This window comes from Orbicella franksi, chromosome 6 (assembly GCF_964199315.1).
Source record: "Orbicella franksi chromosome 6, jaOrbFran1.1, whole genome shotgun sequence".
Lineage (NCBI taxonomy): Eukaryota > Metazoa > Cnidaria > Anthozoa > Scleractinia > Merulinidae > Orbicella > Orbicella franksi.
In genome coordinates, this window is record NC_138150.1 from 11,159,156 (window position 1) to 11,184,245 (window position 25,090).

The window sequence follows — 25,090 nt, forward strand, 5'->3', positions numbered from 1 at the left end:
GAGTTATATTGCGCCAGTATCCTTATGTTCAAAGGCGCTTTACAATATCAGCGAAATTTTAAAAATAATCTAAAAGATTAAAAACATTAGTCTATAAATTCAAACGCTCAACAAGAACGTGACGGATTTTAAGTTTTATTAGAATTAGAATTATTTTACCAGAATTTTAAATAATTGCAATTGTAGACTGTAGAATTGTAGAATTGTTAGAATCAGTTCTAGAATTATCATAGTTTTAAGGTACATACACTCTTTTTTTTTATATAAGAACGTCTAATTTTGGAACTGAGGCTGAACGTTCTTATATTTTCTTGCGATTTGAGGCTGAGAACGTTCTTACGATGTTCTTAAATTTACGTGGTATAGCTTTTTCCTGCAAACACTACAAATTACTGACTGAACGGACACTTGTACTAACAAAGGGGGAATCTAACTATGGATAGCACTGCTTGCCTGCGAGAACGGAAATTCGTCACGATTTCCTGGTACACGAGGATCCAAGTCAGTAGTCTTTACTACTGACGTCAAGGAAGAGACGTAACTTGGTCCAACAGTGGTTTATTCTGCACTCTGATAAAGTCGAATATGTAATCGAAGAAGCGTTACAAACGCGCTTGCTCATATATCATCCCTTACACGTGAAGTGTTTACAATATGACAACGTAACGAGCGGAAACTTAATTAAGATAGGGAATTCTAATCAACACTACGAAGATTCCAAAATTGAAAATAGAGAATTTAAGATTTAAATTCACAAGTTGAAATTAAGATACCGTAGAATTCTGATGGTAACGGCCCCCGTTACTTTCGGATTCAGCAGGCAAAAGGGGCCGTTACTTTCGGGTAGCCGTTATTTTCGGATGGTTAAAAAACGTTTGTACGGTGTTATTTCATTTCTGAAATAACAGGACACAACACTACTACCTACCCACATAAATAAAGTTAACTGTACGTATACAACAAAAAAGGTCCCAAATGTTGGTATTGTAAGACAATGTAACTAATTACACTTAACTATGCTGCCAGACAAAAACCATAGAAATTATTTAAAGTTCAAGAAATGTTTAGCAAAGTTCGAAATCCCTCTTCACAGTGTTCAGTCCTGCATCCCGACCAATTTCTAACAGGAAAATTAAGTAACTGCGAGCGAAGAAGAGTGTTTTTACTAAATGGACGGGGCAAGCTTGGCAAGACATTTCTCGCCCTCTCCGAGATACAGTTTTTCGTTCTTTCGTGATATGCGGAATCGCCTTGCCAACTTCAAGGGAACGCGATAGCGAAATCAGTCTTAGTGGCCTGGAGAACTATACAATTGGCCACTCGAGCGATGTGGAGCAGATATGGTTTCATGATGATGAATAAAAGTAACGCTTTAAGACTGTACGATGAAACGCGCGAAGATTTTTATGGTTTCACTGTAAATAATAAGAATCATTTATCACATTCCTGTGGCGTTAAATCTCTCATCGCATTAAAGTTGAGACTATTTCACATTTGTATCAGTTGTACACCGCGTGGCTACCATACCACAGTCCAACGATTTTCACGCGTTCTTGTTATCTAATGCAATGTTGATATAAACTGCGCCCTAATTACGACTAGTGGCAAAAGCAAACACCTTACGGTACCTTAATAAGAAAGAAGAGAATTATTTTCGTTCCTGTTACTTTTTAGGTTAGTCTTTGAAATCGCATTGTTACAGCGATCTATAGTACTTTAGAAAACAGTCCTAAGAAAATACGCGCGCTGATTGGTTAAAAGTCGTGTTTCTATTAAACAATTAGATTATGAGCTCGAGATTTCGAAATCGAGAGCGAATAATCTAATTGTTCTAGTATAAATCTACTAGTCGTTCAAAACTTTATCTAAATCCTTTTCATAGACGCTTCGAAAACGCCAAGAAGCGGCCGTCATTTTGTTAATAAGGGCACACTGCTACGCTACTCACTATCTATCACAGAATAGTGAGTAGCGTAGCCAATCAGAGAACGGCATTCGTGATAGAACGCTAGTAGATTTATACTAAAACCCGATAGAAACACAGAACTAGCACAAGCTGTTGATGTAATGATGGCGCGAGCAAAGAAAATTTACATTTTGACAATCAAAGTTAACAAGTTTTTTTTTTTTTTTTTGTATTTTATTGATATTTATGTAAGTTTATAAATAAGAGTGACAATAACAATTGAAATTACATTTGCAGATAAAAGAAAGAAAAACTAGATAAACTAACGTGAGTACAGATGGAAAAAAAACGAGGAATACTATTACTAATAAGACTACTTAAGAGGAAAATACTAATACACCCAAAATACTTACTAACTATTTATATTAATGAATAAAACTACGCTAATTTTTACTTTTTTTAGAAGAAACTACATAGACTGACACTAGTATAGATGAAGAGAAAAAAACAAAACAAAACAAGAAATACTGTTACTAATAACACTACTTATAAGGAAAATACTAATATACCAAAAATACTTACTAATATATTAATTAAACCACGTCAATTGTTACATTTTTTAGGCTGCCGGCCTAAATACAATTATTTGTAATAAATTTCTTCCACTTGGCGTCATGAAATGTTCGCTTGCGAGGAAGATCTTTAATGACGGAGGAAATCCTTTATTTCGACAGGAGTAAATGTGTTGTTTTGCTAAGATCAACAGATGGTTGAGAAGATAAAAGTCTACTTGTCTGTTCCAAAGTCCAAACATTTTGTCAACATCTGATAGTGCTTCGATTTTTATTTCTATCGTGTTTAGCCAGTTAATTAGTTCTCTCCAGAAACTGTCGGAATATTCACATTTTATTAGTAGATGTTCGATAGACTCACTTTCTTTTTTGCAGAAAGTGCACAGAGACGAAGGTACTAGGCCAATTTTGTGGAGAAACTTGTTTGTCCCTAAATATCTATGTAATATCTTGTATTGGAATTCACGGGATCTAGAATCAATAGCTACTTTGAAGGGAATTCGATATCTCTCTCCCCATTCCAGTGTCTCGCTGTATGTCTCTGTATACCTTAGCTGTGCAGTTGGTACACTCTCGTTCTTTGAGCGAACTTCGTTATAAATGCTCTTGGATATGACCTTATCCAAGTTTACATTGTGGCCATTTAGGTGTAACTGGGCGTTACTGGAAAACGTAGAGTTTTTTGAAAAATTATTGCAGGTTTTTAAATGTTGTCGCCACTGTGCAGGTAATGCGTCTATGATCGCCATTAGCTGAAACTTTTCTTTGGATGTAAGCGAAGAGCTTGTAATAATTTGAAACCCTGTGAATACCGCATTTTCTTTAGTCGTAAGATTCCCAAGTGTAATAATTCCTTTTCTAAATAACTCTTCGTAGAAAAAGGACCTACCTTGTATACAAATGAACTTGTTGTTCCAAATCACTGTATTGTGTATTTCTTGACAAAGTGCTTGCTCAGTTATCTTACTCGCGCATGAATATTCCGCAAAACAACGCAGACATTCTTCATAATAAATGGGTGAATTAATAGGCAATTTCTTTAAGTCAAAAGCACAGCGCAGAAGTAGTTTCGACCCTACATTTTTTAGGTAATGGGAAAGAATAATCTTCCAATTACTTTGTTGATCATCGGCAAATTTCTTGCAACACATGATCCTTTGGCTTTTAATAATCGATTCTACATGAGGCGCTTCTAGTCCACCTTTATCGATATCACTTACAAGTGATAAACGTTTGACTTTATCTTTTCCTTTCCAGATGAACTGGAAGAGTAAACTGTTGACTTCCATTACGGTATCTTTTTGCACACAAATTAAACTCGCTCGGTACATGAACAATGGTGTCACAAACGTCTTTACAATCTGAATTCTTCCTAGAATTGTAAGGTCCCTCCACTTCCACCTTTGCAACTTTTCTTTAATGGATTTAAGAATTTCATCAAAATTTAACTTTTTTCTTTGACTTTCATTGTGAGTAAAGTAAACACCTAAAATTTTAACCGTGTCTTTAATTCGTATGTTTTTGGAGGAAATGACAACCATTGCTGCCAAGGAGACTTGATTACCCAAAAGCATACATTCAGTTTTTTCGGAGTTGATTTCAAGTCCAGAGCACTTACTAAACAAGTCAGTAGTGCAGAGAAGGGCTTCGAGGGATCTCCTGTTTCTTACAAAGGCTGTAACATCGTCGGCAAACATTTCAAGTTTAATTTCTTCCTTATCGACTTGAATCCCTTAGATATTGTTATTTCCACGCACGGAGATAGCAAGAATTTCAAGACAGATAATAAACAAATACGCTGATAGGGGGTCACCTTGTCTAACACCTCTCCGTACGTTGAATGGGCCCGTCGAGAAACCATTATTCATAACTGAACTTGTTATATTTTGATAAAATGTCCTAATCCAACGCACGAAGGAAGGGCCAAAGTTAAAGGTTAACAGCGTTTCAACCATAAAACCTCTGTTAAGCGAATCAAACGCTTTTTTAAAAACAATTGCTAGCATAAAGCCTTTGATCTTTTTCCGTTCAGTAAATTCTAAAATATCGTCAATACTTCTAACTGCGTCGAAGATAGACTTTCCTTTAACATAAGCATTTTGATTATGATGTATTATATCAGGTAAAACCTCCTGAAGTCTTCTTGCAGTTGCTTTTGATCCAATCTTTGCATCCACATTTATTGACGAGATTGGTCTCCAATTGGAAATATATCTTCTGTCTTTTCCTTTCTTTTCTATCAAAGTTATAATCGCTTGCTTTTGTGAATTTGATAACTCACCGTAGTCAAAAGCACAATTTAGACTTTCTACTAGAAGATTACCCAGAACACCCCAGAATGTTTTATAAAATTCTACAGTAAGTCCATCATTTCCTGGTGATTTGTTTTCTTTAAAGGATTGTAGGCTTTTAAAACATTCTTCCACCGTTAGCTTTCCTTCACAAGTTGCTGCTCTATCTGGTGAGAGTTTAGGAATTCCAGAATGTTGAAAAAAGGAATCTGCAAATTCTGGTAGGTTACTCTCGAGACCGTATGAATCTGTGTAAAAATCTTCAATCTCATTTATAATTGTCTTTGGGTCTGAGCTTAAAGTTCCTTTTTTGGTAAAAACTTTACGGACACAGCTTTAGGCCTTTTTTATGAGATTCTAAGCTTAGAAAGCACTTATTATTTATCACCCTTCTCGTACCAGGACGCTCTCGAACGAATAATAGCTCCTTTCGAAAGGTAATCAAAATGTGCATCGTACTTACTTTGAAGAATTTCAAGCTGCTCAATATTTTCTGCTGACGGATCAGTAGAGCACTTTTCCTGGCACACTTTAAGAAGTGTTTCTATTTCTAGCAATTTGTCTTTTCTTAGCCGTGCTTTCCCTTTACTATATTTTATAGAAACTTGTCGGATTCTATATTTTATAAGATCCCAGAGCACTCTTTTGTCATTGACCTCTTTAAATTCCTCAATCCAAACGGGTACGCTTTCACTAATACGTTTTACATACTCGTCATCCTTAGTCAAACTAGAGTTGAATTTCCAATGAGATGGACCATGCTTTTGTTCTTCTATGCCATTAAAAATAAATGTGATTGCTAAATGATCTGACTTTATAGAAGGTATAATTTTAACTTCTTCGACTTCGTCTTGGCAGGTGTCACTAATCAGCCAAAAATCTAGTCTTCTTTGGATCAAAGGTTTGGTTTGCTTCCAAGTAAACAGCCTCTCTTTCGGATTTCTTACTCTCCAGATATCGATCAAATCCAGATCCAAACAGATTTCTTCAAGAATCTTAACCGATTCTTTTTTTGCTGGTGAACCACCCAAACAGTCCAGACTTGAATCAAAAGTGACGTTGAAGTCACCTCCAATGATAACGTTTTGTTCAGCGCTTGTTATGATGTCGTCCAATTTTTCATATAAATCTTTAAAGTAAGTACATTGAGTTGATGACGTACCTTATTTGGTGCATAGATGTTGGTAAATACATATTTAACTCCTTGCACAGACGCATTCAAAATTATAAATCTACCATTTTGGTCGCACTTGCAGGATTCTTCTTCAAAATCTAAATCATTTCTAACGAGTGTTATAACGCCGCAACTGTGATTTGATCCATGCGCGAAAAACATTTTCCCATTCCATTGGGTTCTCCATATATTCTCGATTTCTACTGAACTGTACGTTTCTTGGCGGAAAATAATGTCTGCTTTTTGCTTATTCAACCAGATAAACAAAGCTTTCCTTTTTTCAAGCGAACGGATTCCACGTACGTTAAGCGAAAGAAGTTTAAAATTCACATTCTCCTTTTTGCAAGTTGTTTTCCTTTTTTTCCTCCCTACGTTTTCTAAAAGAAATAGAAAACATGTTCTCCGTGTTTCTCGTGAAAGTTTGGGAGAACTTGAAAAAACTGTGGAAACACTCGCCTGCGGTTCGTGTTCCCACAGCATTTCTCGTTCTCCCAAACTCCCACTCGTATTTCTATAACTCGATAGAAACACGGTACATGTTTTGTATTTCTTAAGTGTGAAACGTAAAAATACGGCTTTTTATTGTATTCGAGTGGTAATCTTCACAGGGCCGCTACTTTCGGGATTCAATAAGAAAGTAGAAAATTAACGTTACTTTCGGGGAGCCGTTACTATCGGAATTCTGCGGTAGAACAAACTTAGGAAATTAAAAGTGAGACTTTTAATTTGAAATTCTAAATTGGTGTTACCGATAGCAAGTGAAATTATCCCATGAATAGAAAGTAATAAAACTTCATTACTGAAAAATAGTTTAGCTGGCTAGCTTCCGAGGGAACGGAAGGTAGATATTAATAATTAAAGGTAACTCAATGACCAGACATCAAACTATTTGTCTTCTAAATGAAAGTTACTGAAACGGTGTTGCACATGTTCAGGTGTACAAAGAATCGGCAATGTACTAAGTAGAATCAGAATAACTAAAGATTCGTAGTTGTTAAAGAGGCTACTGTGGGCTTCTCCATATTTTCTTGTTGGTTATAATATTTCTTGATAGCGATATATGCATGCTAAATGCCACTGAAGCGAATAAATTGGTGAACAAAACTAAGATCAGCAAGTTCCCTATTGCTAAACCAAAATACATTTTATAGACTCGGAAGCAAGCAATTTACAATATTTTCATAACAACACTCAATGTGAACTTAAAATAATAATAATGCGGTTGCGGTAAAGAACGGTTGGGACTACTTCGCCTATTGCTCCGTAGCTAAGCAAAGGTCAACTGCATCTTAATACTTCAGACTTTGTATCACCTGATGACTTTGATGGTGTGGAATTAAGTTATTTTGGAACAGTTATAAATGTAAATAAGAACTGCTGATTATTACAAACCGAGATGTGTGTCATGCAATAAGAAAACCATTGTTAATTTTATTCAAAACATGCCCTTAAGTATTTGAGTAATGTTACATTTTTTGTTATCTTTATTTTATGCTTGTCATACATACAGATTAGCGAAATAAACACGACCCCACACGGGAAATTGTTTCATATGACTTGTGAGACTGGCGATATGCATTTACAGTTGAAATGTAAGGAGTGGGTAACACACCTCGTATCAATTCAGAACCACCCTTACCACATCTGTTAGCAAGTTCGACACACCACTTCAAAACAACAGGGTAGAAACGCATTTCTTTAGGGTGACTTTTTTTTACCAGCTTCAGAATTCTTCTTCTCTGTTTCTGACTTCATGAGCGAAGTTACTGTGTCGCATAAAAGGGCATACAAAACAGAACTTTCATCAAGACATTGTTTGGACAGTGCTATTTCCACTAAAGAATTAATTGAACTGAGTTTAAGGGCTGTTAGCTTGACATCAGGGGCGGGGGGAGAACACTCTGCGACGCCTGGCACTTTTTGTGTATCTGAATCATCCAACAAAAAATGACGTCACATCCAATAAAAAAGAGCGCTTAGCGGCAAAATCAAATTTGAATGTGGCATAATCGTTCTCTCAGTAAGTAAAATGGCAATATTTTGCAATCGGCCGGATATTTTTAACGTTTTATTTGGCTACGATAAACAAAATTTTGTCTTCTTCCTCGTCATATCAGTTTGTTTGAAGGACAGGGTGATTATTTATTCAAAAACACGCTGTTTTGAAGGCGTGTTTTTTACGAAATGTCGCTATTTCTTCCTCGCTGAATTCCACAGGAGTCATCGTTTGTGTGGAAATAATGAATTCTAGGTAAGTTGTATTCAATTCAAATATCCTATTCTCTTAGGTAGGCATCACACTAAGAAAAATGCACAATGACATGTTTCTAGACATGGGGGAACCTTATTAACAGAAGCGCATTTTTTTAAAATTTACTGTTGCCAACACTCGAGAGTACTTGAGTGCTGTTAATCGTATCACTGCAAGAATAGACCCACACACATAACGCGCTTTGCAGAAATTTCTTGCCGATCAACACTAACACAAACTGATGTGTTTGCTCATGACTCAAACTGATGCCATAAAATATGTTACGATTGGTTAAGAACGTTAAACAAGATATGTTTTCCCTAAGCAATCCCTTAATTGATAAACGCTTCGTTACAGGCAGGCCGTGAACCTTTAAAAAAAAGCAAGAGGATTAGTTTTAACGGCAATTAAGTAATTTGGGCATGTCGTGGTTTTTTCTCATTTATAATCAAATTTATTTTTCCGTTTCAACAGTGTTAAACGTCAGCAACGCTAAGTTCCAATAACCCCCCCCCCCCCCACCACTGAGGTCAAGCATGCACCTTTTAGTTCTTCAAACCCTCTTATTTGCCCTGTTTGCAGACCAAGTTCCTTATTTATTAATCCCTGTCATATTGGCAACCCATTTTGAAAGGTTACTAAAAAATTGTGCATTATATTTCAGTGTGCTTTCTCTAAGAAATCTTACATCAAGATATTTCAATCCTTATGGGAATGAGAGAACACTAACAATACTGACAATTTTCAGTAATTCATCACTTTTTCAATATGCCATCTAAACAAATAATTATTGTTCGTAAACAGTAGTGAAATTTCATGCCCCTACATCTAGCCATAAAACGAAGTCTGGGAACAGGCAATAGCAACACAGGCTGGTAAATTTTACAAGCTAATGAACTGATGTCTAACAATGATGAGTGATGATGAAGCATGGTGCAGTGAAACTGAAGAACCAGACTGTGAGTGACATTGATAGAGTCAGTGTCGTGAGAGTGATGCTAGTGTCTGTGAACTTGGACCAGATCAGCAAAGAAAAGGTTTCGTATTAGAAATTGACAGAGAGCAACAAGTTCGTGCTAAAAAACTGAAGAAGCTGGCTCAGACCAGTCTTGAAGCCAGCTTCATCACTACTTACAGTACTTGTCAAGAGTTCCTGACTTGTGTATGTGGGAAGGCTCTCTGTAATGACCAATATGAGGAGGCTCAGCTCAAGATGAGTACCTTTTTCAGGCTTCAGGTATAAAATGATAGGGATTTCACAAGTTGAGGTGTATGAAAGGGTAGGAAAATCTGTCATTTAGGGATTCCATTCTTCTGGTTCTAAAATGTTGTTGAAAAGCTCTCATTTACTCTCCTCAGCCAGAATGAAGAGATTCTATAATATTGCTTATTAACCTCTTTCCAAGGGAATAGAAAAGGGATGCAGTATTCTTAAATAGGTTTGTTAAAGGGGCACATTTACCCTTTTGCAATGTAAGGTCGACAAAAGAGGTGCCATTTCTATCAAAATGATACAAATGTATACAAAAGGGTAAGGGGTAATGGACCTTGAGATAAGGCCTTTCAATTTAAAACTTTGTAGAATACCCCCCCACCCCCAGCTTGTGTAACAAAGATGTTCAAATTATTGTTTTGTGAAAAAAGGCAACTAGTAAAAAACAAAACAGTGCCAAGAGATTAAGTGATTGTCAATGCAAGTTTCCCTTTGTATTTTTAATTAAAATGGGCATAACATTATCCTCAAGTATACTTTGCAGCTTCAAAGAGAGGCCCAAACTGATAATGAAAACATATGTTTTAAAACTTAAAATTCTATTTTTGCCCCTTCCCTTGTACCATGCGATCTTTGTAGGGAAATTCTGAAAAGGTCCCCACCCCCCCAAAATTCAACTTTTATATACAAATCACTTTTTTATCTTGAAAATGGTCTCAGAGACAACAAAACACTTTTATGGCTAGCTAAACTACTTATTAGGAAAATAAAAATGTTCAAAGAAAAAATGAACAGGAAGAAACAACAACAAATTAACTATTTTTTTTTTTAGAAGAGCTACTACTTGTATATTTTTTTAACTTACATGTAGGTCAACATAATTTGTTTTCACAATTTACCACAAAAGAAAACACCACAGAAAGGAGAATTATAGTTGTGGCATCTGAGCTACATTTTTAAATGGAAACATTTCCCATGAAAAAATTCCAAAATATATTCTTACCAGTACAACAACATGCCAAATATATTTTGCGGAGAAGTTTACTTAATTAATAAAATTAATGTAGTGAAATTTTCTATTTAATTTTTGTACACCTGATGTTACAGAGTGCAACCTTTGGTTTAACTGGCTCATTTTACTGTTAAGGAATAATTAAATAAATCACAACAGAGTGGCTTTGTATCTTTATTATAATTCTCATTTTCAGTAGAGAAATCACACTTGTACACTGGTCCACTGATACTCTTACATGTATGTTAAACATGAGAAAGCAGGTTGCATCATCTAAATCATAGCATTGTATGCCTGTGTGGGGTGTATATGCCAGGAAGTAACCACCTAAGAAAAGACAAACATAAATTATGTCATTGTTTCAATGACTCACTGTAAGTGGGTATTTGCTCATTTACCACCTTAATAAACAAGATATATTAAAGTATAATTTTTACTTCCGCTTTAAACTTTTCAAACCTACAGTTTGTTTTCACTTTCAGAGAGGTTCTTAAATTCACAAGCACCTACCCCCTCAGTCCCGATTCCTACTCTCCCATAGCCAGGATCCCATTTCAACCCTCCAACATTTCCATAATCACATTAAATCAGTAATTTTTTTCTAATTTTGGTCTGACTTAGATTCATCTCCACCCAGCCACAAAAGCAATGGTGGGCAGATTTCTGTATATTTGTTCGTCTAGTTTACTATTGCTCTTAGATTCCCACCTCCCTTTTGACAGAATTAAATTCGATTAAAAAATAAATTACAGTAGTTTAAGGGGCAAACATTGAACCAGAAAATTACTATAATTTTGGTATGAACGATACCAAAGTATAACTTACATAATTAATATCACATTTTTTCTATTGTAATTTAAGACAGTGCAGCTACTAATAGATTGACCACAAAAACCTAAAAACATGACTTTAGAAACACAGGTAAGTGAGAATATTGCAAGTTTTGCTTTTGCTACCAACCACTCTGCTTTTAAAAAAAATACATGGAAGATGATGACAAAGCAATAACAAAACCAACCAACCAACCTCTGGCAATTCAATAAACACACCAAATTCCCCTCCAAAATTCTCTTCAACACCTTACAGTACATGTAAATGTCAGCAGCATAAATTCAACTCAATCATTTGGCATGCTACTATCATCAAATTTTTACCCCTTGATTCAGAATTTTTAGGAGTATCAAATAGAATTCCACTATAGATTACAAAAAGCGCTGTTTACCTTTGGAAATATCTGCATTAGTTCTGGAGATATTTAAGTTTAAAATGTGCAAAATATATGCAAATGAGAGGACTGATGATGTCATACACCAAACCCAATATTACATCAAGTGCAGACCATATATACAGCAGAGATCATTGAAACTTGGTAGCCTTATAGTTCTACAGGCAACACATTAATATGGCTATAAAAAATATGTTCCCAATTGGCAACTCAATCTTTTCCAGTCCCCTCTAACCCAATTTCACTAATGCAGTGATTTTCAGCTTGAAAAACATTAATCAAGGCCATGACTTCGACCTTACTATTTAATAGGCTTGCTGGATCATGCAGATGAAGCATCATTGGCAAATATCAAAATGGAACTCCAAAGGTGGCCAGAAAAGCCTAGAATATCAGGGAAGGTCTGAAATGCAGTCTGTTGCCATGCTAACAAAACTGCTAAGCTCATATTATGTAGCACATCTGCAAATTGCATCGTAATAGCACTGTCCCCACTGGAGCCATGGTTCAGTAGTTTACTTGGACAATAAATTTCATAACTTTCCAGGGGCACTGGATGATCTAAATGGTACGTGGGAGACTCCCAGAATATTTGCAAGAATGTATGACTATCTCTTTACAGGTATTCATTAATAAATAAATAAATAAATAAATAAATAAATAAATAAATAAATAAATAAATAGACACTAACACTACTAACATGATTGAGTTTGGAAAAAATATATATATTTTTAGTTTATGATATTTTGAAAAATTCCCCTCTCCTATCTAACATGCTGATCTTCTTTAATTTGGTACTTGAAATTGATATCAAGGATGCTACACCTTCGCAACTCATTGGCAAGGATATGTTGCACAGTCTTCACATCAGAAAATGGGTCTGTACATATTATTTATGTATTTATTAAACAGAGATCTCCCCATCCCATCCCTATGGAAATTCCAATTTTGATTAATACTTTTCTTTAAAAAATTTGGCTTTTGAGACCCTCCCCATCCTTGGAATTTCCAGTAATCTCCTTGGGGTGGGTATGGACATTTTCTAGAACCACACAATAAAAAAAATAAACAAACTTTAAGATAAAATGTTAAAGTATAAGTCAGTGTGACATATATACATTGATTAACTTATAAAGACATGATTGATCATTGCAGCTATACACAACTTAAGCAAAGGTGAAATTATAGCCTGAAGAAAAAATTAGGTGTGAACTGGATTCCAACCCATGACCTCTGTGACACTGGTGCGATAACTTAATTAAAGTTCTATGCTACAACATACCAAACTGCTAATTCATTATGAAGTGACACAGCTAAAGGAGAGTTGTTAAGATATCAACTTTTTTGTGAATTCTAAAAGATCAATACAAGTCTTCTAAATTTAAGATTATTATACCTCACAAAAGACATACCGTAGGGCACTGCACTGTGTGCTCTCTCTACACACTCTTCCAGGCAGGATAGTAATACATATACATGTACTTTTTTTTTTGGAATATACTGTTACTGCATGGTCATACAAGAGGTACTTGTTGCTGCTGAGTAGTCTTAAAATGAGTGTGAACTAAGTGTGACAAAATATAATGTATATTAAATCTGCACCAATTCAGTACAATTTAATACTAAATTTTAATCAGCTGCAAAAAAAAAATTATTGTTAGCACCTGATATGATATGTACTTTGTGAAGGCTTCTGGAGGGGTTATACTTTTATAAAGTACCCGGCTGCAAGTACTATTTTGATTTAATAAAGCAAGACTGTAGTAACTGCTAAGAAAATGGGTTGGTACATCCCAGAAAAATTGGGTGGGGGTCAGTGCTGCCCTCTTCACAAAAGTTAAACCCTTAACCTATTTATAACCATAATCTGCGATTTTCCCTACCCCATTTATGACTGTTGCGACTGCTACAGTTGCCTTAAACATAAGTTTTGAAGGACTTTTGTTGATGGTCTTATCGATAATGATGAAAACTGAGGTAGCTTATTCTAAAAAACATACCATATTAAAGACTAGAGGGCACAAGCCTTACCCTAGAGTATTTATGACCAAAACGGCTGAATAACCATACCCTTTGGGGCTGCACATAGCTATATATAGCATATAGAGGAGAGCTCCCCCTCCACTCCCGCTGGAGCAGGAATCAAAATATTATTGCCTTGATGACATAATACAGATAAAATCTCAAAATAATCAAGAGTTACATGTATGCATGGGACTTCACTATCAAAATGATGCCTGTTGCTTACTGTACATGTAAATTGTTCAGTTCCAGAAAATATCCATACTCCCCCCACAGAAGGGATTGGAATTTCCAGGGGGGTGGGGGGTTCTGTAAGACCAAAAAATTTAAAGAAATGTATGAAGCTCAATTGGAATTTCCAGAGGGGTGGGGGGGGGGGGGGGGAGAGGAGGGACTCAGAAAAATTATCTTCTGTGGGGGAGGTATGGATATTTTCTGGAACTACACATTGCATAAATTACTCCTACAATGTGCCAGACTTCTGTTAATCTGGTCACCAGCAGGCCAAAAAAATCTGACTGTATAATTAATAAATAAGAAAATGACCGACTGAGCTTTTGTTTGAGCCAGAATAGAGTGGCCATAATAACGAGGTAGCTGTGTTAACGGGGGTAGCTGTAAGGTGAGGTACATTCCACAATAGTGATAAAGATGACACTCTCAAACACCAGTACCCATAAAGATTTTGGACAGTACATTTTGCATAATCAGTTGGAAGAGGAAGAGGGAAAATGGAAATAAAATAGAATGGCTCTTGTGTGCCAGAGACAACCCTTTCCCCGAGTTACCCTGGCGGAGCTGACTTTTCACTTATTTCTGTGCAAAATTCAACCAACTGTTTATATGAGGATCACAAACCAGACTTGGGGGCGAGACAATTCAGGTGAGCAAGTTGACTTGCCTTGGCAGGTAAAGTAACCAACAACTTCTCTTTGAGTATACGTAAACACTTTGGCTTGCCTAACTGGAACAACTCTCGGCATGGCGAGTGTCATGTAATGCCTAGATTTAAGATTTAAATCAGCAATTTGTATCAAAGAAGAGAAAATTAACTCACCACTGTGATCAAATGACTGAGGGAAACTTAAACAAAGAGGGATAGTTGCACATTTGATTATTCAATAAGAGTTACGAATAATCATGCAGGGTCAACCTTTACTTGGCCTACAGGGGCTACATTTTCACATACAAACACTTGATAAAGTTGCCTCAGGGCGAGGGTTACCTCGGGTACCCAAGACCATATAAATGGGACCTGTGTTGCCTCAAAGAACACCCCCACGATTTTCAAAGGGGAAGGTCCTTAAACAGGACCTTAACTTAGGGCAGCTTCAATGGCAGATTCCCCCTGATGGCTTGGATTTGAATAATTGATTTAATTACTTTTAAAAGAGAACTAGAACTTAAAAATCTTGCTCGAATTTCGATCCAGCGAGACATAAGCTTCCATGCCGTGAATCAAGTTTTTACTGGGCGTTTTAAAAGCACTCACCAAAGAGAAAGAGACTGATGACCCCAAAGTACCAATATATATGTACTGTATCTCACTGAAAACAACAATCTTCAACGAGAGATGTGGGAATGTGGGATACTGACCTTCAGCATGTGATCCAGCTTGTCTCTTCTAACAATACACGTGAGGCAAGAGCAACAAAATCTCTGGTGACAGCGACTTTCGGAGCTAAACGGCTTGGAGCAACTTCAGAATACCCGGCCACTTTATTTACATGTGTCGGTGGGTTTTGAAGAACGAGGTATATAACAATAGTTGCTATTCTTATTCAATGAGATGCTAATAAGTGGCCGGGTATTCTGAAGTTTAGCCAACATTAAAGGCTATTACACTTGTTGTTATCACTAAATCACGAACAACAAGAACCAAAAGTCGGAACAACACCAGTTTTGCAAATGTGTAAAATTCGCCCGACGATGACGGAAGGCTCTCCGTTATTTTGCTTCAAAACAATAATAAACTTTTCTCTTCTCCCGAAAGTTTTGCTTAAAAAGTCGAAGTAATGTGTCTGCAACATCTTTCCATCCTCAATATAAAATGAAACGAAACTGATGATTTACAAATAAAGGGAAATCGTGAGTAATCGAAACGCCATTTTCTCGTTTTGTGAAACGAGCCGCGAAGCGTAGTTCAAACCGGATGTGACGTCATTTTTTGTTGAATGATGCCAATGCGAAAATTTCAGAACTACGCTTCGCGACTCGTTTCACAAAGCGAGAAAATGGCGTTTCGATTACTCACGATTTCCCTCTATTTGTAAATCATCAGTTTCGTTTCATTTTATATTGAGGATGGAAAGATGTTACAGACACATTACTTCGACTTTTTGAGCAAAACTTTCGGGAGAAGAGAAAAGTTTATTATTGTTTTGAAGCAAAATAACGGAGAGCCTTCCGTCATCGTCGGGCGAATTTTACACATTTGCAAAACTGGTGTTGTTCCGACTTTTGGTTCTTGTTGTTCGTGATTTAGTGATAACAATAAGTGCAACAGCCTATAATGTTAACAACAACCTGGATGAAGTATTGCTGGCCATGGTTTGCACTGTGTACTACAGGAACATAATTAACAGAAGCCGTTTAGCTCCGAAAGTCGCTGTCACCAGAGATTTTGTTGCTCATGGCTCACGTGTATTGGTAGTCTGAAGAGACAAGCTGGATCGCATGCTGAAGGTCAGTATCCCACATTCCCACATCTCTCAACGAAGATTGTTGTTTTCAGTAAGATACAGTACATATATATTGGCACTTTGGGGTCATCAGTCTCTTTCTCTTTGGTGAGTGCTTTTACCCCTGCGAAATAAATTCCCAGTAGTCTGGGAATTCCTAGGAATTCCAAGTTATTCCAAGACATGCAAATTATGCTTTATCCAAGACCTTGGAATTTCTGGGAATATTTGGGAATAGTGGAAGTATGACTGGGAATTATTGGGAATTCCTAGGAATTCCTAGGAATTCCAAGTTATTCCAAGTCATACAAATTATGCTTAATCCAAGACCTTGGAATTTCTGGGAATATTTGGGAATAGTGAAAAGTATGACTGGCAATTATTGGGAATTCCTAGGAACTCCTATTATTTCCCAGACTGTTTTAAAAAATGTGTTTGGAATATCTAGGAATTTTTGGGAATAGCTAAAACACATGAAACATTGTTGGAAATTTCTGTAAATTTCCCAAAATGTCAAAATTAAAGATGAACTCAGTGCATGAATCAGTTTCTGTGAATTAAGTAAAAATCAACAGGATCATTTCTCTGGAGTTCCATACCTTTTTATTGTTTTCAAGCTCCAAGGTAATTATTTCCAAACAAATGTACATTAATTCCAGTTTAAATCTGACAACTCAACATAAAGCTATAGCACTGATAACATTGCTTTTTAGATCCAACATGATTTGTTAGTGTATATGTGCCCGTATGGACCCTTAAATCAAACACCCAGAGTTTAACTGATAGAAAAATGGATGCTCTTAGATTTGATAAATAGATTAAGCAAAAAATTCTGTCAGCATAAATGAATATATATTATTTACAATTTCAATAAAACCAAAAGTATATATGTGCATGTATATATTTAATATAATTGTAGATTCACACATACCCATCATAGCCCACTGTTGAACAATTTTTGACTTGATCCTTTCTGACTTTAGGAAAAAGAGGAAGACATTTGTCACAGATGTCATAAGTGAAAAGCTCACAGTTTCCACACACTTGCTGTACATTTGTAAAACTGTACTGTGACATTCTCTGGACAAATTACCAGTAGTTTCATTAAAACAAGGATATCTTTAGCAGCCTCTCATTGTCATACAAGTTCTTGAAATTAAGGCCAGAATGGCCATAGAGGCATATTCTTTGGCAGAAAATGTTTTTTTCTTGGGAACCATTAGTTTCACTTTCATCAGGGGAGTCCAGTGAATGGCCATCAGTGTCAGAGTTCTCAATTTCTTCAGTGGAGTCGGAACTGAAACTTCAACATCATTATCTGAATCACTGTCTGTGGACAAATCTGAGTTGTTGTGTATTACATCAATTGGTATTTCTGTAGTCTCTTCAGGTATAGGCAAGTCAATTTCATCAAATGCTTCTGTGAAGCTTCAATTCTTGCATAAAGGTTCACTCCATAATCCATCAAAGTCATCCACAACATTTTTGCCAACAGCCATCTCACTCAGGTGAGCGGAAAACTCTGTGGTGTCCTGTTCATGGTGCTGGAAATGATCTCCAGGAAAAAGGGATGCAAGAGAGGGAGATGACGTCAACTGGCCTGTGAAGACTGCTTTAAGCGATTTATGTGGTCGAATCTTGTAGATTTTGGCATGGGTATAGTGGGATCATCAATATGTTTCTTGCATTTCCTTGTCCTTGCAGTCACTTTAATTCATGACACAACAAAATCAAAAGAATCAAAACGATTATGAGTCAGTGGGAAACAAATAAATAACTCTCATAAATAAATGACAAATAAAAAAAACCTACATCTTGATGTATTGAAAAGACTATAGATCTCATATCATGTTAATACTTATAAATAATTGAAAGGAAAAAATGACAAGCATTGCAAATTTATACTTACTGCATTGTGCTGACTGGGTGTTGAAACACGTGGGCTCTCAAAATAGACTTGGTGGACTAATACAACAAGCTTAAGCTTATTTCGCAGAATTTATCTCGTTTCCTCAGGTCGATCTTAAACCTTTTAGGTGAATTTCGGCTTTTGGGGTTTTTAAAGAGCACACAATGCATTGCTTAGTTTGATTTATTTACAATTATAGCTTATCATAACAGAAAATCCCTGTAAAATTGCCGTCGAAAGCGACTGGTCCGGCAACCTCGTTGCCAGTTTCTCTCTCCTTCTTCTCCAGTTTCCATTCTCTCCTCAACTGATCAACTGCACCAATCACAGCACGCGAATTTTCATGTGACTATCGTCGTGACTGAACGTGACAAAGATCACTTTATTCATTCTCTTTTGGCGCCCATCTTTGAATTCAGCGTTAACGGTTGATCGCTCGTGCGTTTTAGTAGATTTCACTTCCAAAATTATATCAGAATGGTTTTTGCTGCGGTCTTGTGACCAGAAGAAAACAGCGTGAGTGTCATTATCGAGAAACAAGTTATTCTTGGCGAAGATTTGGAGCTAAAAGAAAGTCTTACTGTGGATGTTTCAACGGGGAAAAATTCAAAGGGCAGATTAGCCGTATACAAAATTATTTGGTGAGTAATCGAATTCAAGTAACCTTATAGTATGCAAAGTAAATTCTTGTATTTGGACTAAAGCTTTTGAATGAACTTTATCATCACGAATCATACAAGAGTGGGCCACTCAGTCATGGCATGAAATGAATTCTGGCTAAAGCAAAGTTGAAACAATTTAGGTTGCCCAGAGTGCGTGCCTAAACAATTTGATTTGCGAATAACAAGTCGTTTCTCTCGCCTCACTTGTTCAAACGAAATAAATATAGCAGTTCTCTCTGATCCCAGTCAATTAGTTCTTGACAAAAACTCCAACGAGGCAGCCACAGTGTGCATAGTTTGATATATCTCCTGTGTGTTTCAGCCTGACTGTATGGCAATCCGTGTTGATCATCAATTTTTGTCCATCCGTATATTCTTTTGTGTTTACTCTATTATTTAAATGTTCCTTTAATATCTTAAGTGTCTTTTTTAATATTTCTTAAGTCTAAATTTGGCTAAAAACCGTGATATATATCCTCCAATTCGAGAGTTGTCGATACACTTATAGAAGAAGGAAAACCTTGATTTAATCTAATGTAAGCTCAAGATATATGTAACATATTTATCAATAGTAGAGAAGCACCTTCACAGTTATCAAGTCTTCTCCTTTAACATTTCAACCAGCTTACAGTCAGGTCTTAATTAGCTGCATGTATTAAACTGTGAGCACACAAATATTTGGATCCCAGTCTTACAGTACCTCATATACATAGCAATGTAATGTATTTTTTAATTTTGTTTTAGGTGTCATACAACAAAGATGAAGATGAAGAGGCTAGCTGCTGACAGCCTAATTAGAGGGCAACAAAAGAAGCTGCAGAATCAACAGAAATAACTGAACAGCAGCTACGTTTGCCCAAACTCAGCCTTTTTTAATTTTATGAATTGTCTCAGTTTTGTTCTTATCATTGATTCCTTACATTCATGAAAATCCAGATTTGTTCCACATAATAACAATAATTTAAGCTAAAATCTTGTGTATGGAAAATTGTTGGATTTGTAAACCAAAAAATTAAGTAAATTATCTGAAAAAGTTCTCTTTTTATCAAACATGTAAAAGTTTGACCTTCATATCTGTTTTCAGTTTTACTCTTGATTCTTGATGTAATGAAAAAGAAACAGGATAATTTTTCTTATGTTTAAATTCATGAAAGCCAATGTAATAAACCATTGATTTAAAACCTGTTTGATGTGATATCAGTGACTTTATTTGTTATTTTAATGCTAGGCATTAATCATCAAAATTTTCTCTGGCCTACAAATGATACAAAATTCCCAGTTTTTCTCAGATTTTCCAAAAAATTCCAACCTATTCTCAAAAAATCCTACAAATTCCAAGATATTCTCAGAAATTCCTAGGAATTTTAAGGAATTTTCAAGGTGAGTATATTTCAGTTGGAATTCCAAGTCAGCTCTATGTAAACTTGGAATTCCTAGGAATTCCTAGGAATTCCGAGTCCGAATTACCGTGAAAATTCACACCTTAGATTCCTAGGAATTCCTAGGAATTCCTAGGAATTCTTAAAGTTATCTCACAAGGGTAAAACGCCCAGTGAAAACTTGATTCACGGCATGGAAGCTTATGTCTGACTGGATCGAAATTCAAGCAAGATTTTTAAGTTCTAGTCCTCTTTAAAAGTAGTTAAATCAATTATTCAAATCCAAGCCATCAGAGGGAATCTGCCATTGAAGCCGCCCTAAGTTAAGGTCCTGTTTAAGGACCTTCCCCTTTGAAAATCGTGGGGGTGTTCTTTGAGGCAACACACTGGTCCCATTTACATGGTCTCGGGTACCTGAGATAACCCTCCCCTTGAGGCAACTTTATCAAGTGTTTGTATGTGAAAATGTAGCCCCTGTAGACCGAGTAAAAGTTGACCCTGCATGATTATTCGTAACTCTTACTGAATAATCAAATGTGCAACTATCCCTCTTTGTTTAAGTTTCCCTCAGTCATTTGATCACAGTGGGTTTTGCTGAGTTAATTTTCTCTTCTTTGATACAAATTGCTGCTTTAAATCTTAAATCTAGCAATCTAGGCATTACGTAACACTCGCCGTGCCGAGAGTTGTTTCAGTTAGGCAAGCCAAAGTGTTTATGTATACTCAAAGAAAAGTTGTTGGTTACTTTACCTGCCAAGGCAAGTCAACTTGCCCACCTGAATTGTCTCACACCCAAGTCTGGTTGGTGTAAAGATCAGCATGTTGGTCTCGTGTAAACGGTTGGTTGAATTTTGCAAAGAAATAAGTGAAAAGTTAGCTCCGCCAGGGTAACTCGGGGAAAGGGTTGTCTCTGGCACACAAGAGCCATTCTATTTTATTTCCAATATCCCTCTTCCTCTTCCAACTGATTATGCAAAATGTACTGTCCAAAATCTTTATGGGTACTGGTGTTTGAGAGTGTCATCTTTATCACTACTGTGGAATGTACCTCACCTTACAGCCACCCCCGTTAACACAGCCACCTCATTATTATGGCCACCTTATTCTGGCTCAAACAAAAGCTCATTTGGTCATTTTCTTATTTATTAATTATACAGTCAGATTTTTTTGGCCTGTTGGTGACCAGATTAACAGAAGTCTGGCACATTGTAGGAGTAATTTATGCAATTTACAGTAAGCAACAGGCATCATTTTGATAGTGAAGTCCCATGCATACATGTAACTCTTGATTATTTTGAGATTTTATCTTTATTATGTCATCAAGGCAATAATATTTTCATTCCTGCTCCAGCAGGAGGGGGGGGGGGGAACTCTCCTCTATGTGCTATACATAGCTATTTGCAGCCCCAAAGGGTATGGTTATTCAGCTGTTTTGGTCATAAATACTCTAGGGTAAGGCTTTTGCCCTCTAGTCTTTAATTTGGTATGTTTTTTAGAATAAGCTACCTCAGTTTTCATCATTATCGATAAGACCATCAACAAAAGTCCTTCAAAACTTATGTTTAGGGCAACTGTGGCAGTTGCAACAGTCATAAATGGGGTAGGGAAAATCGCAAATTATGGTCATAAATAGGTTAAGGGTTTAACCTTTGTGAAGAGGGTCGCACTGACCCCCAACCAATTTTTCTGGGATGTACCAAACACATTTTCTTAGCAGTTACTACAGTCTTGCTTTAGTAAATCAAAATAGTACTTGCTGCCAGGTACTTTATAAAAGTATAACCCCTTCAGAAGCCTTCACAAAGTACATGTAATATCAGGTGCTAACAATAATTTTTTTTGCGGCTGATTAGAATCTAGTATTAAATTGTACTGAATTGGTGCAGATTTAATATACATTATATTTTGTCACACTTAGTTCACTTAATTTAAGACTACTCAGCAGCAACTAGTACCTCTTGTATGACCATGCAGTAACAGTATATTCCAAAAAAAAAAAAAGAAAATACATGTATATATATTACTATCCTGCCTGGAAGAGTGTGTAGAGAGAGCACACAGTGCAGTTCCCTACTGTATGTCTTTTGTTAGGTATAATAATCTTAAATTTAGAAGACTCATATTGATCTTTTAGAATTCACAAAAAAGTTGATATCTTGACAACTCTCCTTTAGCTGTGTCACTTCATAATAAATTAGTAGTTTGGTATGTTGTAGCATAGAACTTTGATTAATTAAATTATTGCAGCGATATCACAGAGGTCATGGGTTGGAATCCAGTTCACACCTAATTTTTTCTTCAGGCTATAATTTCACCTTTGCTTAAGTTGTGTATAGTTGCAATGATCAATCATGTCTTTGGGGTTAGTTTCAATCAATGTATATATGTCCCACTGACTTATACTTTAACATTTTATCTTTAAGTTTGTTTATTTGTTTTATTGTGTAGTTCCAGAAAATACCCATACCTCCCCCATGGAAGGGATTTTCTCCAAGATGCCCCCACCCCTCTGGAAATTCCAATTAAACTCCATACATTCCTTTAAATTTGTTAGTCTTATAGAACCCCCACCCCCCAGGAAATTCCAATCCCTTCTTTGGGGGGAGTATGGATATTTTCTGGTACTGCACATTGCGTGGTTCTAGAAAATGTCCATACCCACCCTAAGGCAATTATTCGAAATTCCAAGGATGGGGAGGGTCTCAAAAGCCAAACTTTTTAAAAGAAAAGTATTAATCAAAATTGGAATTTTTTCCATAGGGATGGGATGGGGAGATCTCTGTTTAATAAATACATAAATAATATGTACAGACCCATTATCTGATGTGAAGACTGTGCAACATATCCTGGCCAACGAGTTGCCAAGGTGCAGCATCCTTGTTATCAATTTCAAGTACCAAATTAAAGAAGATCAGCAAGTTAGCTGGGAGAGGGGAATTTTTCAAAATATCATAAACTAAAAATATATATATATATATTTTCCAAACTCAATCATGTTAGTAGTGTTAGTGTCTATTTATTTATTTATTTAGTTATTTATTTATGAATACCTGTAAAGAGATAGTCATACATTCTTGCAAATATTCTGGGAGTCTCCCACATACCATTTAGATCATTCAGTCCCCCAGGAAAGTTATGAAATTTATAGTCCAAGTAAACTACTGATCGAACCATGGGCTCCAGTAGGGACAGTGCTATTACGATGCAATTTGCAGATGTGCTACATAATATGAGCTTAACAGTTTTGTTACCATGGCAACAGACTGCATTTCAGACCTTCCCTGATATTCTAGGCTTTTCTGGCCACCTTTAATTTGGAGTTCCATTTTGATATTTGCCAATGATGCTTCATCTGCATGATCCAGCAAGCCTATTAAATGATAAGGTCGAAGTCATGGCCTTGATTAATGTTTTTCAAGCTGAAAATCACTGCATTAGTGAAATTGGGTTAGAGGGGACTGGAAAAGATTGAGTTGGCAATTGGGAACATATTTTTTTATAGCCATATTAGTGTGTTGCCTGTAGAACTATAAGGCTACCAAGTTTCAATGATCTCTTCTGTATATATGGTCTGCACTTGATGTAATATTGGGTTTGGTGTATGACATCATCAGTCCTCTCATTTGCATATATTTTGCACATTTTAAACTTAAATATCTCCAGAACTAATGCAGATATTTCCAAAGGTAAACAGCACTTTTTGTAATCTATAGTGGAATTCTATTTGATACTCCTAAAAATTCTGAATCAAGGGGTAAAAATTTGATGATAGTAGCATGCCAAATGATTGAGTTGAATTTATGCTGCTGACATTTACATGTACTGTAAGGTGTTGAAGAGAGTTTTGGAGGGGAATTTGGTGTGTTTATTGAATTGCCAGAGGTTGGTTGGTTTTGTTATTGCTTTGTCATTATCTTCCATGTATTTTTTTTAAAGCAGAGTGGTTGGTAGCAAGAGCAAAACTGGCAATATTCTCACTTATCTGTGTTTCTAAAGTCATGTTTTTAGGTTTTTGTGGTCAATCTATTAGTAGCTGCACTGTCTTAAATTACAATAGAAAAGATGTGATATTAATTATGTAAGTTATACTTTGGTATTGCTCATTCCAAAATTATAGTAATTTTCTGGTTCAGTGTTTGCCTCTGCATTAATTTGATTAAACTACTGTAGTTTATTTTTTAACCGAATTTAATTCTGTCAAAAGGGAAGTGGGAATCTGAGAGCAATAGTAAACTAGACCAACAAATATACGGAAATCTGCCACCATTGCTTTCATGGCTGAGTGGAGATGAATCTAAGTCAGACCAAAAGTAAAAAAAAAAATTACTGATTTAATGTGATTATGGAAATGTTGGAGGGTTGAAATGGGATCCTGGCTATGGGAGAGTAGGAATGGGGGCTGAGGGGGGTGGGTGGTGTGCTTGTGAATTTAAGAACCTCTGTGAAAGTGAAAAAAAACTGTAGGTTTGAAAAGTTTAAAGTGGAGGTAAAAACTATACTTAAATATATCTTGTTTACTAAGGTAGTAAATGAGCAAATACCCACTTACGGTGAGTCATTGAAACAATGACATAATTTATGTTTGTCTTTTGTTAGGTGGTTACCTGGCATATACACCCCACACAGGCATACAATGCTATGATTTAGATGATGCAACCTGCTTTCCCATGTTTAACATACACGTAAGAGAATCAGTGGACCAGTGTACAAGCCTAGGGTGATTTCTCTACTGATAATGAGAATAAAAATGAAGATACAAAGCCAACTGGTGTGATTTATTTAATTATTCCTT

The 25,090-nt window shown here is 36.1% G+C and overlaps 2 protein-coding genes across 2 annotated transcripts in view; both read left to right on the forward strand.

The window, feature by feature from the left end:
- Positions 1-25,090, forward strand: part of LOC145489400 (uncharacterized) — a 128,060-nt gene that overhangs the window by 1,497 nt on the left and 101,473 nt on the right. The gene's annotated exons all lie outside the window — the stretch shown is intronic.
- LOC145491182 (CD151 antigen-like) overlaps positions 15,065-25,090 on the forward strand; it is a 37,162-nt gene continuing 27,136 nt past the window's right edge. The window contains exons 1-3 of the transcript XR_014049787.1: positions 15,065-16,352; positions 17,332-18,898; positions 19,664-24,597. The gene's annotated coding sequence lies outside the window, so the exon portion shown is untranslated. Of the gene's footprint in view, positions 16,353-17,331; positions 18,899-19,663 lie in introns of the transcript that reaches the window.